Source organism: Dermacentor albipictus, chromosome 5 (assembly GCF_038994185.2).
Source record: "Dermacentor albipictus isolate Rhodes 1998 colony chromosome 5, USDA_Dalb.pri_finalv2, whole genome shotgun sequence".
Taxonomy (NCBI): Eukaryota; Metazoa; Arthropoda; class Arachnida; order Ixodida; family Ixodidae; genus Dermacentor; species Dermacentor albipictus.
In genome coordinates, this window is record NC_091825.1 from 108,274,869 (window position 1) to 108,288,854 (window position 13,986).

Here is a 13,986-nt window from a genome sequence, read left to right on the forward strand (position 1 = left end):
AATGTCCCATTCTTTTCTCACTGCAGTCAGCAACCAACAGGGGCAGCCATGCAGTCAAAGGAGAAGGAGTTGCAACTGCTAGACCACAACAGTATGACAGCATGTGAGGTGAGCATGTGCTCTAAGTGTGCATGTGTAGATTTATTTGATCCATTAGCATGATATGTAGTGTCCAAGCAGCATGGTCAAATGAGGACTCCCAAGCCAAGCTAGGGCCGTTTTTACCACAGCTGAAGTCATTCCCAAGATTATTTGGATTCTACCTTATATAGCATCGTTGTAGGATCTTTGTCTTTTTTTTACTTGTTGTGATTGCAAATTGGGCAAGTCGTTAAGAATTCATGTTGCAACAGCACGACTTACAACAGGAAGGAACGAAGAGAACATAGCACACATGCTTGCTACCTATGCCAACTTTATTGCATGCCTTTCAGCAGCTTATGTATGCCACAACGTCGATCCTGCAACTGGAATTAAAGTTGCAATCTGATAGCATGGAATATCGAAATTCATGCAGTGTCATCCACCTTCCAAATAAGCCATTTCCTGATTGCACAAAGCAATAGAAAAAGCACTTCTTCTAAAAGTGTTAACTATTTCACAAGTTACCCTTTCCCTGCATCTGTAAGTGATTGTCTCTTCCGAAACGTGCTCACAATTGTGTGTGTGCAGACCCTCTTAATGATCTGTTATGTTTCCTTATCCTTGTGTGTTTCACACGGGTCGGTCTGCAGTTGTGGGTGCTATCTAATTTCAGAAGACACAAAGATCACTTACAAACTCAGGGAAAGAGTACTGTATTTTTGCGCGTATAACCTGGACCAATAATTTGAAAAATTATACAGCAAAGTCAGGGTGCAGGTTATATGCAAATTCTGCCTTGAGATGTGACTTCACGGCAGCGTGCACGCTGCTGACGTGAAGCCACACCTCAAGGCAGAGTTCTCTGCCATCTAAAGCTTTATTTCCTAGGGTGCCCCGCTTCCTGTCCTCTCTCTCAAGGTCGCCCATTCTCTTTCTTTTCTTCGGATCGCCATTTTGCATTTTCAGTGTGTGAGCAGTTGGCGAATAATGCACGCGGTGCTGACGAACAAGAATTCGAATCACAGGAGCTGCGCTCAATGGCAGTCTTTTACAGCATACCAAAACACTATCAGCACGACTGAAGAGGCAGGGAATAGAGCTACTTGCCAAAGACATAGCATGGAAGAGTCATGCTTCCATGAGGCTGCTTTTGTAATGATTTTAGTGTTGTTGTGTTCAGTTATTTCTGCAAGTTTTGTGCACGTTGTTCTTTTTTTTTTTTTATCAAGATGTCGCAAATGGAAATGTGAGCCATATGAGGACGCTAGTTGTATACAGGAAAGTATGGTAACTTGCAAAATAGCCGATGCGCTTAGAATAATAAAATGTGACAACCTGTGTGCTAGTCACTCTTTTATTACTTTATGCGATCACAAAGCGGCCTATTTAGAATGTATATGGTGATGCATAAATTTTGGTTTTGATGCTGTGCCTTGAGATTGCAATTATTTAGTGTTTGAAGTAATCTCACATTACAAACTGCATATGCACATATGCATGTTGCAGGAGTGATGTATTATGAGCCTCTGTGTTTCACCTAATAAATTAGTTCATTCTTGTTTCATTCTTGCGAGGCTATAAGCCTCTTAGGGCAGCAACTGTCCCCCAGATAACACCAATGCAGGTCTAGCTACCCCATCTTCAACTCTGGTCTTTCGCCAATGTCAGCATCAGTGTCACATTTATTCGCTCTTGGTGCATTTCGTCTTCCAGGATACACTTTAACTATGAGAGCAGTTCTGCTTTTTCGTGCATAGTCTTCTGTTTGCCATGCAAATCTCCGTTCACCATCAGCTTCACCATTGGCTGGCTACCCACAAAGCAACGCACATATATGTCTACCAGAAACCTCCCCATTAGCTTTTCTTGCCTCCATCAGTTAGCTCAAGCATGTTGCCAAGCACTCCTGCTTTAGCAATCATTTCACTGTCTGTAGCTTCTTCCATCCCACAAATACTTTGTTCTGAGTGGCATTGTTAGTTGCACAGCTCTGACTTCATGATCCTGACTCTGTCTTCAATCACATAGTATGTAGACTCTCTTTTGATCCAAAGCAACTTTTTAAATTCATTTAGAAGAATCGGTAATTGTCTATTGAAAACACTGACTGACAGATTATGGAATGATTGTTGTCCCTTTGCTCCACAAAAGAAATTCAAATAAATTTTGTAATTTCTCAAAACCTGTTATAATACCGGGTGCACAGGTATTTGAGTATGTAATGATGACTTCATGAACAACTTCAATATTTCAGACAAGGATCAAAATATTAGTTTGAACATTTTAGCACTGTCATTTACCGCTGTTCTCAACCACTGTTTTCTAAGGCTCTTGAATAAAACTAGCTTTGTCTTCAATTATTGTTTGAATAGTGCTTCAATAACTGCTGCGTGCTGGGATCGCATATTGTGTGTAATGTTGGTGAGTGCTTTCACTGTAGGAACTTTTAGTGAGTTTTTAACATTGTACTCTCAGTGACACTGCCAACACCTAGCAGCGTAGCAAGTTCATATTGGGATAGGAACACCTCAAAGCGAACGAGGATGCTAAACAAGACACGAGTGTCCCATTGTAAAATGCTTCATCAGAGTTGTTTGCTCATCCTCATGTCATGTGGGAAAGCTTGTATTGGCCAGAAAAAACTATGCGTTAATGACTGTCTCGGGGAGAATGCTCAAAAAAAAGTAAAGAACACAAAGTATGCACATTTGGTTGCGCACATTACTGCATGTGGTTGGGAATCACGACTTCAGTAGACAGGTTCTAAGCAGCAGCAAAAGCTGTATGTTTCAGTTAACCTTGGAGGCATTTTTTATCAAAGAATGCCTTTATCTGTATCTGCGAAGCTTCCATGACTGATGACCAGAGCAGGGAAATAACGACATGCAGCACTCTTGTTCCCGAGTATGCAGGTAACCAGAGTGCCAGCACAATCCGTGTTTCATGTTTCAAAGCGGTTGTTTTTCTCATTATCGGCATGCTGGAAAACAAGAGTATCGCATTCCGCGATTCTTCTGCCCAGGCCATCATTTGCTCGTGCTAATCTTTTTACAATGCAAATGTACGCATATCGGTGAGTGGCTTATGAATTAACAGTTGGTCCATGCAAGCATTTGTCTATGCATGTTTTACTGTTTTTCTTTCAACAGTTGGTAGTAGTATTTGTCCATGCATGTTTTACTGTTTTTCTTTCTTTTATTGTGTATCTATTACTTTTCTTTAATTAAACCACATTACTTACATGATTATGTCAAGCATCAAGGACATTACTGTCTTTTCTTGCCCCTTTCAGGTTGGAACGTTGGTTATACTTGATTCCAGGTCTCTGGCGGAGCCTTATGTTTTTACCAGCACAACAGATGGTACAACTGCATGAGTGCAAATTTCTTGTAGACTAGTTACAGTGCATTCATCGCAAACTGAAGCTGAGATTTCATGCCCTGTTTCTGGTCAGAACACCAGTCACTGAATATTGCTTGAGTGCAATGTATTAAGTTATGCCAAATATCTAGTTCTACCATTCAGATCACAGCAATTGCATTGAGGTTTTAAAAGTTGTTGGTTTCGAATGAGTGTTTACAAGTATGCACCACTGAGCTTCATTTGCTTGCTCAAATTATCTTTGCTGACTCTGTTGGAGCTGCATTCTCAGGGGTGGGCTTGCCCAAAGTAATTTCGGAGCAATTTTTGGAGCAAGTATTGTTCCATCTTGGAGCAATTTGGAGTAGATAAAATTTAATTTTGAAGCTGTTTGGAGGAGGCAAATATAAATTTTTGTGGAATTATTGAATATGGCATATGGCAGTGACTTCGAAAACATGATAAAACATATAGTAGTAGCAGAAGTAGTAGAAAAAAGTAGTAAAAGCGCACTTTGTAGCTATAACATGCTAGAATATGGAAGAGTGGGTCGAGCGGTAAAACTGCATATGCTTTCCTGTAAAGCCAAAAACATTTGTGGAACTACGATCTAACTATATATTCCCGCACCAGTACTTACGATGATAGCAGGAAATGTTCTCAAATTATGCGGTCCAGTATAGGGTATGCGTACTGGACTGGTATGAGTATTATGCGGTATGAGTAGACAAGGTAACATAATTTCTGGGTTACCATACGTCACTTGCCGACCCACTGAGCCGCAATCATCCCTGGGCTGGTATAACAAAAATATTCCAATCTGTTTGTATTCCAAATCCGCCATTATTTACTGATAGATCAAAATGGCTCAGGCCTCAGACATATGAGCATAGGAATAGATTGGAATAGCTTTACGTTATACTGGCCCTGGGAACAGAGACACTTGCCCACTGAACACGCTGCAGCGCGCGCCTCCCTATTATCTAGTTCACTCGCAGTGCCCTCAGCCTACGTTTCATTTTGAAACCATTTTGAAACCATTTTGCGACCGCTCCGCCCGCTCAACCATATTCTAGCACACTCTAAATACAGCAGCCCTGGCCGTTCCGACAGCAGTGACAATAGCCAGAAGCGGCCCCGCACGCACCAACCACTTTCCGGAAGCACCAAATAGTCCAGTGTTATAAGCACAAACATTACAAGAAACTGTGCAGTAGGCGCCCTTGCGCAGTCAGCCGAATGTGAACAGCCGTACTCTTTTTTGGTGAACGAATCCACTCATTGCTTGTGGCCAATTGCTGGAGCAGACATGTCGAAGACGTTCTGGCACAGTTTGGTGCAGGAATTTGCGTTTCTACAAAAATAGTGCAGGAAAGCCAACTTTGCATTCTATGTCACATCCATCTCGGTGCAATTCATTGATTCGTAAAATATAATGATGCCGTTACGGGAATCATTCAGGAAGCAGCATTATGAAATTTCATCTTCATGCCAGCTACATAAATTAAATGTCACTTCAAAGTGCTTGTCCTGGTACGGTTTTGCAAAGCACAGCCATCACTTTCATAAGTGCCATTGAAAAATGCGCTAAATAATATGATGTGCAAGCACTGCATATGCCGTATATGTTGTGAATATGATACACTGAAACACATTTCATAAGTATGTATAATATGGTGAAACAAAATATGGGAATAAATGAACACTGAAATACATACAGTTCGATGTCTTCCAATAAAAAGTGAGATTGATTTAAACTTGTGATTTTATGTCAGCCAGGGTATAGCATCATACATTTCATTTGCGCAGATGTGACCATCTTTACTTTGGTGAATGCCTTTTGTCCATTTGAAGCATTGCGTATCTCTCTTTCCAGCACCAGAGCGATTTACTGTGAGAAGAAAATAATAATATGCGGTGTATCACCAACACAACTGCTTACCAGCTATAGGCAATGTCAGAAAACAAAACTTCATGTTTTGGGACCTGCATGAATCACTTGTTCTTCAATGGTGCCTTTGTACCTTTGATCAGATCTGGTTCAAGTCAGACTTAATATAACTAGCGCTACAATACAGTTTCCTTGTTGTCAAAGGGCACCGTTGTTGAATAAAGCATTTGTACAATTTCCGAAACTTAGTTTTGTCTTTTCATATTGGTTAGCGACATGTTCTATTGTAGATTATTTTACCTAACCAAGTGGTGTTTTGTCAAACATCTGAATACGACACCAATGTATCTTATGCACTATGAGCACTTCCCTCTACAAGTTCTTTGTTTCTAGTTTTCTGTATCAAGAAACACCCACTGAAATGTTTGCCTCTGTAAGAGTAGAAAGACCCGAAGAGCTCTGGAGACCACTCCTTCCTGAGCCTTTTCTTTTTACCAGACAATAGCAAGTACTTTCATTTCGCAGGTAATGGGCACAAACTTGCTGCAGATCTGAATGTTTTAAGCTTTCTAGCTATCTGTGACAAGTCTTCCTAACGGATGTCTTGTTACATTATTGCATTTTAACCTTCACAAGTTGGAGCATAAATGGACCAGTTGTCAGCAACACTTGCTAGGCATCTGCGGCGATATGCTTTGGCTTCCTAACGTAGTGGATACAGAAAATGTCGATCTTTTTTGCCCCACAAGGCCCCCCAGCTTATTTTTTGCTCCTGAGCTAAACCAATATATGTACAGACCAGATGTCTAGGCACAAAAAATGCTGTTTTAGGCGCCTATAATGGGCAATAAGGCTGTCATTTAAAGGGGCCCTGAACCACCCTTGGGCTTGGTGAAATAACATAGTCCGCTGGTAGCATACGCTGCTGTGTATGCTGCAAGTTTTGCTGTTGTATGCAGAGCACGGAGCTTGCAAGCAGATCGCGAAGTCACCTTTCTCTCAAACGCTCTTTTCAGCAGAAAGCCTTGTCCTTGCTCTCTTCTGGATGCTTTATTTCGTCATTCCTTTAGACAGCTGCTATTGACCGATAGCTGACATCAAGCTTCATTTGGCTGCATGGCGTAGATACCACGACCACCACAGGGTGCCGCCATGAGTCCACTAACTAAGCGTACTGCGGCTCGCTGAGGACAACCACGTTTCGCTTATGTTAAGCGCATTGTAAGCACCAAAGGCAGAAGTCATGGCGTCTACATTGACATCCAAAATTAAATTTGAACTGCGCACCACGGTGACATTGTGGGCATGCCCCACTGCACCATAGCCTTTGCAGTGCAAGGCATTGAAGAAGGAAATGGACCACAGTGGAGGCCGTGTTTGATTGCCAACAACTCCGCTTCTGCTGAACGCATTGAAGTACTTGATGCGGCAAAGTATTTCTGAATTAGCATATTTTCACTTCAGATGCCTTCGATAAAAGTGGTTCAGGGCCCCTTTACAAGCACACATTTGTGCCAAATAGTACTGTCCTTTAGGCCAAGTATAGACTCAACGAAAATTAACTAACTGTATTAGAGAATAACTTATTTTCTAAGGGACAGGACCCACTAAAGCCACGTATTGCGAGGTTCTCTTTATTTGCTCAATAGAACAGAATAAGGCAAGTTGCATACGTTACAAGTCCTATTTGAAACTTACTGTGGCTATACACCTCAAGAAAAGTTGTGGAAGCAGTGACGCACGAGCACCATCTCAAGATTTTTGTGGTTCACGCTATGTGTTTCTTCTCCAAGTGTTGATTTGTATGCAGAAAAAGAATTCTAAACATCCATCAAAGTTAGGGGCACAAATTTGTATGCCAGAACGTTCAATGTCCTCTCGAATTCCAGAATTCTTGCTAGTCAAAATATTTGGCAATTCTTTCAACACTAAACCTGGGATTTTTTGTGCGAGACAGGTTGATGTTCCAAACTAACTCTGTCAGTAAAGTCGTGGTTAACAGCTCAAGAATGCCAGAGGGGACAGAAGACAGAACGGAGTACTGTTGCTAACAGCACAGCTTGCAACTACCCAAGTGACCGATTCACAAACCAGAAAACTTGAATTCGCCCCAGCATATCACTAAAATGCTTTCTTGCTTTCTCTAAGACCTAAGTTCACGGCTGAGCTGAAGCTTTCTACACCAGACTTACTGGCTACCGTCGGGCAGGTCTCCCAGCCTGCTTCCGAGCAAGAGTAGTTCATATGAGACAGTGTCGACGTCCTGAGCGCGGTCAGCCGACTGCTTCAAAACTCCCGGTAAAGTGTGTTGCTTCATTTCTAAAAGAACATTCCTTGCATGTGCTCCCAGAGAACAAAGAGGGCAGTTTTGCAGTAATGTCAGGTCAGTTGTATCAGAATAAAGCACAACTGACAGTATTTTTCTTTTTTTCACTCGCAACACTGTTTCTTTGAAGAAGATAGAAAGCCAGGCCAAGGGCATTTATTGTAGGTTATACCTGGAATCTGTTCTAAAATGTGTGTCCAGCTCAAAGAATGATTTTCTTGCAGTTGCCTTCAGTGTGAAAACCCACAAATTTTACATGCCTTTTAGGCTTACCATTTCAGAAAATGGAACCTGGCAAGAATGTGTCGCTGTTTTCTTGCAGAAGAACTTTAGTTATTTGAAAGTGAATGATCCGTTTTTTTTAAAAACTCTGGTACATTAGAACAATTTGTTAGCTCACAATGTAACAAAACCCTGTTTGCCTTTTCAATTGACATCAAGAACCTTAATTATTCTTTACCACTTGATTTACTACAATGCATTGATGAATGTATTGATGAATTCGGTCCTTCAAATTTCCAGACTCAGTCTGGCATCACTGTCAGTGGCTTTTTAGAATTATTTAGCATTTATCTACAGTAGGCATACATCCTTTGGGATGGAAAACCTCACCTTCAAAAAGGAGGCATTTACATTGGATCGTGCATTGCTCCCATTATCAGCGATTAGTTTTTAGCAAAACTTGACATCTGCTTCGGATGCATTCATTAACACTAGCATCTTAGCTGTTTTTAGACACATTGACAACATATTAAAGCGAAAGCTTTACTACGCCAGCCATCGAGCCATTTCGGCTCGTCGTGCCGTATGCCGTACGCCATATGCTGTGGCCGACGAACGACTTTGAGCCGCCGTTGCCTAGCAACGCCGCAGCCGTGCCCCAACAGATGTGCTCCGCTGGAGTGGAGGGAGAGGAGGTGTCGCCTCACGGGGATATATATATATATATGTGCGCTTCGCCTCAGTGTATTTAGTCGTTATGGAGAACGCTCAAGAGACGCAACAACGACAGAACGAAGTGAGGAAGAGACAATGCGCTCAAGAGACGCCAGAAGAACACGCCGCACGACTCTAGAAGCGTCGTAACGAAGATTCAGCTAGAAGAAGTTGTGCCACGTCCCAGAGTGACTCTTCCAACTGCAGAAGAAACACGCCACACGCAGATCGCTACCACAATATCTGAGCATGCCCCGCAGCACCACACATCATCAAACATAGCACCAATCCTACATACACATTCACCATGCCAGAGCAGTCAGAGGACCTGCTGCTCAGTGAATGCCCGGAGGATCAAATCTGGGTTGTCCGGCTGGCCGCCACCGCCTGAGAAAGGGAGGCTTCAGTGGGGCTAGTCTCCTGGCCTCCCGCCTCCCTTGACCCCAGCAAGCACTTTTCATCATCATCACTTATTATTCCCTTAAGGGCCCCATGTGGGGTAATACATAAGGGGGAGGGGGCAAATCAATAATACAAACATCGAAGGAGTGGTCATGTACAAAGCAACAAAAAGCAACAACTGAGAAGACACTGCAAAAGGAACACAGGTTTTTGCATAATTAGTTGAAAATATGGGTGGTTAGTAACTCGAAATTTCGAAGGGTTTCACATTACAACAACGGATTCTGGAAGCGAGTTCCATTGTTCTACTGCAATGGGAAGGAAGGATTTGTTGAAAGTGTTTGTAGAACCTGAAGGTGTTGGATAAAGACTTGAATAGACGATGTGATGAGCACACAGGTGACAATAAAAGCGACGAACGAAGGTCAGGAAAATTATAGTATGATTTATGAAATAGGCAGAGTTGTGAAATTATACATCTTGATGCTAAAAGGGGCAGACCAATAGATAATTTCATGTTAGTAACGCTGATAGTGTTGTCATAATTCGATAAGATAAAACATGAGGCACGATTTTGAGTAGCTTCTAAAGTGCCAATCAAATACTTTTGATGTGGATTGCAAATTGTAGACGCATATTCTAATTTGGTACGGATGAAAATTTCATATGCTAATTTACGAATCAACGAAGGAGACAAGAATAGGGACCTTTTAATACAGTTAAGGGATCTTGAGGCATCGGCTGTTTGTAGAACGAGGTTAGACAAATTTAGTTTGTTAGTGATGATAATGCCAAGGTAGCGGTAACTGTCGACCTCAGATAAGTTCACAGAACCTAAAGAGTATGGAAATTTAGATATAGACCGATTACGTGATACATGCATTAACTTGCATTTGGAGACATTTAGTTCCATCATCCAGCGTGAGCACCACTTGTCAATATAATTTAGGTCATTTTGCAGAATGGTTTGGTCAGTGTTAGTAGTGACACGACGGCAAATAACACAGTCATCGGCGAATAGACGTATTGTAGATAATATGTCTGTCGGGAGGTCATTAATGTATATTAGAAAAAGGAGTGGGCCGAGGACGGATCCCCGTGGCACACCTGATATTACTTTGGTAGTATCTGAACAGCGAACACCAACACAGGTGAACTGGAGGCAATCTGTCGGGAAGCAGATGATCCATGATAGGACTAGTGGGTCGAGGTGAAGGCATGAAAGTTTGGACCCTAGTCGATGATGAGAGACGCAATCGAAAGCCTTTGAAAAATATGTGTAAATTACGTCAGTCTGAAATGAAGAATCTAAGTTGAGGTGGAGATCTGTGGTGAATTCCAAAAGTTGTGTTTCGCGTGATAAGCCCGGCCGGAAGCCATGTTGTTTGCTAAAGAAAAAAGAATTTCTGTCAAGGCGGGACGCTATATGGGAACATTTGAAAAGTTTACAGGCAATACATGTAAGTGAGATCAGGGGATAATTGGATGGGTCAGAGCACTTAACCAGATTTAAACATGGGGGTTACTTTGCTTAGTTTCCAGTCTTTGGGCATAGTACCCTCACTTATAGACTGCGTAGTAATTATTTGTAATATGTGGCAAGAAATGACATTATTGGCTTTCAGTATCTTCACCAGTATGTTGTCAGGTCCGGGGGGCTAGATATTTTAAGTTTATTGATTAGGCTAACGATACCTTTAGCAATTACATCAATGGGAGGCATTTCAGTGCCGCAAAATCTCGGTAAAACAGGGATGTCGGTGGAAGATTCACAAGTAAAGACGGAAGAGAAGTTTGAATTTAAGACGTCAGAATGCTTTTCTACTGGAACATGGGACCCATCAGGATTAGTTATGGTAATGTTATGCGACTGATTTCTATTTGGTGCGAGTATTTTCCAAAATTTTTGGGGGTTTACACAGATGATATTGAGATGATCCTGGTGATAACATTTTTTCTTAGAATGCTTCAGAAGGCTGTTGTACTCGCGCAGGCAGTTGAAATATTTATTCCATTTTGGAGCAGAACCACATTTTTTTTGCCACTCTGAAAAGGCGCTTTTTCTTTTGTGCTAGTTTCTTTAGTTGGTTTGTGTACCAAGGCTTTCCCATGACACCACAAATGCAAACAAGGGGTATGTAATATTAAGCTGAGTAGCTTTTGCTTATACAACAGCCAGGTTCCGTCAACAGACCTTGTGAAAGCAGTTTATTTTAGGTATTCAAAAAAAATATCTAGTTCAGTGCTAATTTGGAAAAGTCAGCTTTGTTGTAGTCCCGTAATAATTTTATTGAACGCTGTTTGATTGGAACAGGGATATTCAAATTGAAAAGGACAATACCGTGATCGCTCAGCCCATTGACACATGCTAATGACTGAATGTATTCGGGTTGAGAAGTGAGGACCAGGTCAAGGGTGTTTGAGCCACATGTAGGAAAGTTTACTGTTTGTGTAAGGTTGAAGTTTAGGGCTAAACCCAAGGAAATCTTTTGACTGGCGGGATGATGCTGTTACATTGTCCCAGTTGATATCCGGAAAGTTAAATCACCACAAATAATATAGTTAGCACGTGGGAATTGCGAGGTTGCATCTAAAATGACAGTGTTAAGTTTGTCCATCAAGGAACGGTCACAATCGGGTGGGCGATAACAAGATATGAGTATGTATGTGCATGTCGGCATGGATATGTGCACACAAAGCATTTCGTGAGCACAATCGTTCGGGAGCTGCTAACAAGGAATGCTGTTTTTCGTGAGGACAAGAACAGCACCACCCCTTCATTCCTTCCTATCGCGTCTGAAAACAGTGTAGGGGGAATCTGCATGCAGTAGCTCAGTGCTATCTATGTCAGCGGTTAACCAAGGCTCAGTGAAAATGGCCATGTCTGTATTATTGTCATTGAGAAGGGCTTCAACGGTATCTTTTTTTGAGATGTAACTGCAAACATTAGCCAGTATAACGGATAGTATGTGATTGCGTGAAGCGTCAACAGGGTTTAGTAGCGGCTGGGGGGGAAAGGCGTGTGCTGGGCAAGCCTGCAGCGATGGCTAGGATTTAACTTCTAAAACTGAGTCTGATTGTGGGTCATAAAAAAACTGCCTTTCATCCATCTGAAGCTTATCGAAGCGAATCTTGAAAGTGGAGGCGTTGTTTTGTTTCGCATAGGCGTACAACTTCTTCCTTGCAAGCCGGATGCGCGATGAAAAATCTTCCCGGATAGAAATTGTCGAACTATTAAGCTTTGGCCCGGCAGACAGAATGCTACACTTATATTTGAACTGCACGAGTTTCACTATAATTGCTCGGTGTTTACCGGCCTGGAAACGGCCAAGCCTGTGTGCGCGTTCTATGTCATTTTTGGTGATGGCAATTTGAAGTTTATCTGCACACAGTGAAATAACACGAGATTCTGATTGCTCCAAAGTTTCATCACACACATCCTCAACATCGAAAAAAGTAGGTTGTCCTGGTGTAGGTGGTTTTCCAAGTCATCGCATTTCTGTACAAGGTTGTTTATTTGTGAAGTGAGTTTAATAATTTCAGGGTTGTTACTGAACACAGGTATTGAGCGAGTTGATTTATGAGCATCTACAATTTACTCAAGGGCGTCAACAAGGGTGGATAACTTTTAATAAAGTTTTCTCTCTCTCTCTCTCTATGCATAAATGCAGAGTTCCATTCTTCATCTTTGCCAACACCGCAGGAGATGCCCATGTGCTCTTCGATAGTTGGACAATTTTGTTGTCCCGCAGCATTGCATCAACTTGTTACGTTATGGCTTCTCTTTCTTGTGCCAAAACTTGGTACGGACTCTTACCGAGTGGTCGAGCACATTGTTCACTTATTATGCGATGCTTAGCAACTAGTGTTTGGCGAGTTTTTGATGACAACAAAAAGCAGTCCTTGTATCGTAGGATGCTTTTGAGCTGTTCCTGTTTATTCCTGAGAAGACTCGAACTAATATGGAAAGCTGGATCAGGTACTTGAGCTGTTGATATAGGCGGGCTAGAACCTGAAAGCACAGATGCATTGCTGACTGCCGTAATTATGTTTGCAATCTTCGTACCTTTGTTTATATTCTTGGTTGAAGTTTGCCACCATTCCTGCGGTTTTCCAATGTGCAACTGAACAATCCCCTTGCAATGCCGATTGCATGTTTGACCAGCGTCAGTCGCTCAATCTTGATGGTAACTTCCATATCTCTGGTTGCTTCTGCGCTGACAGAAATCGCGATGCTGGCACAATGCATGATATTGACTTGATCATCAAGTATATTCAGGGCGTGGTGACTGAGAATTTTATTCAGTGGTATTGCTTGATCTCTCGACATCATTAATGACTTGGGCTTTAAGTCAATTACTGCACTGTGTTGACTCAAGAAATTGTTGCCAAGGATTACGTCCTGTAACCATTGTCGCAGGTTAACAAAGACTGCAAAGTAAGTGCGGTCATGAAGTGCTACTCTTGCCGTGCAGATTATCATCGGCGTTATTACGTGACCTCCTGCTGTCCGGGTTTGCGGGCCGTCCAATGATGTCTCAAGTTGGTGAAGGATCCACTGACAACAGAATAGTAGGCTCCTGTATTTTATAAAAGAAAATGATACCGCGAAGTGATGCCGAAAAGAAAGGGAAAACAGCGCATAAAAGCGGGTGTCTGCACGGCTTTATTCATCGTTACTGCGAACTACCCTCGCAAAATAGTGAAAGAACGAGGGCTGACGCCTTTTCACTGTCGGCGAGAACGGCGTCGTCCTCTTCACAATTCATCAAACAACCACACTTCCATCGGTTGCTGCTTTAAGTTTTCCGGATATGGGCTAACAGACCGCCCGCCCGTAGGGCATGTGTACGGTCGGCTCTGCGGCGAGAGGTAGCGGCCTGGCGATGGCGAAGGCGGCGGTCGTCGAGGTCTCCACTGAATTGCTGCTATGTAATCGGCGCTGTCACATGGTCGTTCGCCTTGTTGTGGACGCGGCACGTTGACG

The 13,986-nt window shown here is 42.4% G+C and overlaps 1 long non-coding RNA gene across 1 annotated transcript; it reads left to right on the forward strand.

Moving 5' to 3' along the window:
• Positions 1–23: 23 nt before the first annotated feature.
• LOC139060023 (uncharacterized) lies at positions 24–5,454 on the forward strand. The gene is made up of 3 exons (XR_011514572.1): positions 24–108; positions 3,377–3,446; positions 5,321–5,454. It is a non-coding gene; the product is annotated as an uncharacterized lncRNA (long non-coding RNA).
• The last annotated feature ends 8,532 nt before the right edge of the window (positions 5,455–13,986 follow it).